The 2,500-nt window shown below is 33.2% G+C and overlaps 1 protein-coding gene across 19 annotated transcripts in view; it reads right to left on the bottom strand.

Moving 5' to 3' along the window:
- Positions 1–2,500, bottom strand: part of LOC113824337 (zinc finger and BTB domain-containing protein 7B) — a 121,788-nt gene that overhangs the window by 50,314 nt on the left and 68,974 nt on the right. Inside the window, exon 6 of one of the 19 annotated variants that reach the window (XM_070142947.1) lies at positions 1–2,500. This exon is cut by the window's left edge and continues 9 nt beyond it; it is cut by the window's right edge and continues 701 nt beyond it. The exons of the other annotated variants lie outside the window; for them this stretch is intronic. The gene's annotated coding sequence lies outside the window, so the exon portion shown is untranslated. 19 annotated transcript variants of the gene reach the window in all.

A 2,500-nucleotide genomic window follows, 5' to 3' on the forward strand; every position in this document is an offset into this window, starting at 1 on the left:
TCTTTTTATTAAGGATAATACTAAGCTACATGTTGCTTTTATATAAAGGTAGTTTCTTTAAGATACATTCATAATTTAAATCAATCTCCAATGCATTTCACTGTAATGACAGCTTTTAAACAGGGCCAGTTCTTCTTATCAGAAAAAGGAAAAAATAATCAGAATAAAATGAGATAAGGTGCACCCTCCCCCCCAATTGCAACAGTGTCAGCAATTTTTAAAAATGAGGTTTCCATTTGGTGGTAAATTTCTGTTCAAGTATACATGAAAAAGTTTCTCCCAAACGTACACTTTTTCCTGTTTTAGTTCTCCACGATACCTGAGCAATACAAAAGGCTTACACAAGAAAAAGATATCTCCCATATCTATTTGTGCAGGAGCATGGAAATGAACAAGGCCATGAATGGACCTGTCTTAGTGTGCGGTATAGCTGCCTCATTAATACATTGAACATTTCTTGCCACTCACATGATGTGAAGCTTGCACATCCAACTCAAAGTGCAGTATCTTAAAAAATTATTTCAATCAATTAATAGATTAGAAATGATGATGTTTACATTTACAATGCTACTTTACTTCAACCCAATGCTGCATGGGATGGTATGTACATACACGCCAAGCCCACTGTGAGTTTAGTTCAATTACTGCCTTTGCACGTAGATGGCTCCACATGTGTGGTCAATTACGAGTACTACATATTTCACCTGTTTATGCTTTTACTTGATTTTCAAAAATATTTTTTGATATCATATTGATGTTAGGAATGTCAATAACACTATAACGATAATATCTATATTGATAATACCAACAGCATCAAGGCCAACTCAAGGAAAGGTGAAATCAGGTGAGGTTGCATGGTGTACTAATTGACTCCTTTGTGGCTATGCACTTATGGAGCCATCTATGAGCAAAGGCATTTCACAAATTCAAAAGTGGACAAAAAGTTTTCCCAAAAACGGTGGGTTAATATGTACAGTTAAAAATAATCTCTCTCCGAATGCAAGTCATCCTCTCCTTTCTTTTATGTACTTTTTATCGGTTTCAGCCACATGCAGCGAAACTTTACAGTCTCACAGTCAGCAATAATTCACTTTGAGAGGTTTCCATTATTTGGTATGAAAGAACATTATAATATCCATCATTTTATATGATGAATGGCAAAACACTCTACCGTGTTGATACAATGTACAAACCAGATTTATTGAAGAAAGTGAGACAACAGTTTCGGAATCATTCTCGATTCCATCCGAAGATGGAATCTTCCTCGATTCCATCTAAAGATGGAATCTTCCTCGATTCCATTCGTAGATGGAACCTTCCTTGATTCCATCCGAAGATGGAATCTTCCTCGATAATGAAACTGTTGACTCACTTTCTTCAATAAATCTAGTTTGTACATTGTGGGTTTTTCTACCATATCATTTTACATATTTGTGTGCGTGTGTGTGTGCGTGTGTGTGTGTGTGTGTGTGTGTGTGTGTGTGTGTGTGTGTGTGTGTGTGTGTGTGTGTGTGTGTGTGTGTGTGTGTGTGTGTGTGTGTGTGTGTGTGTGTGTGTGTTTTGCATGTGAGTATGTGAGAATATATTTGCACATGATGATATGTAGGCCAAAAGATGATAAAAGCTTCAATAACTTTCATGAAACAACGCAATTTTTCTCATCTGATATTAATACTATCATTGTTTATGAACTCATAAAATAACATCAGTTTTACAAATAACATTTATATAATGGTAACAGTACTAATGAAAAAGAAAAATTCAGGAAATTTTATGAGTTGGGTAAACACATGAGGTTCAGTAGGCCTTGTAACCAACTCCTTGGTGGCTTAGCAATTGTGAAGCCATTTATTTGCATAAAAAAATAAATAAAAAGAAAAAAAGAAAAAAAAAAGAAAAAAAATTAACAAATAAATAAGCAAGTAAACAAATAAATATGTAAATAAATAAATCAATAAATAAACAAATAAATAAATTATTATTATTATTCCATGGATAATGCCCATACCTGGAACCAATGGCTAATAACAATACCACATAACAGTTTTCACTGATATTGTGATTAGCTGCAAGATCACCTTAGATATGTTTGCTTGAGGACATTGTTTAATGTATTCCTGTTTTATCTTGATGAGCTTCTCTCCTGTTTGACATTACCTTTGTAACCATTACTAACAATATAACAGGGTTCTCTTTTATTTAGACAAAAATAAAAAATTCTTAACATTAATGTTGATGTAATAAGTGATGTTTCAGCTGGGTATCATGTTAGTGTCTTTTTTTACCATCATTATTGTTATACATTTTTTTTACATTATCCCCCATGTCAGCAACATCATTATGGAAAGTTTCCATATACCTTCATTGAAGAAATTTTGAAAGTTATTTCACATTGGGATCATTTTCATTGCTGTCTGTTCAATCAATATGACAACTTTTAGCTGGAATTTCTTTCATTTATTTGTCCTCTCTAGGTATTAGATAACATACATATATGTTA

Source organism: Penaeus vannamei, chromosome 30, assembly GCF_042767895.1.
Source record: "Penaeus vannamei isolate JL-2024 chromosome 30, ASM4276789v1, whole genome shotgun sequence".
NCBI lineage: Eukaryota > Metazoa > Arthropoda > Malacostraca > Decapoda > Penaeidae > Penaeus > Penaeus vannamei.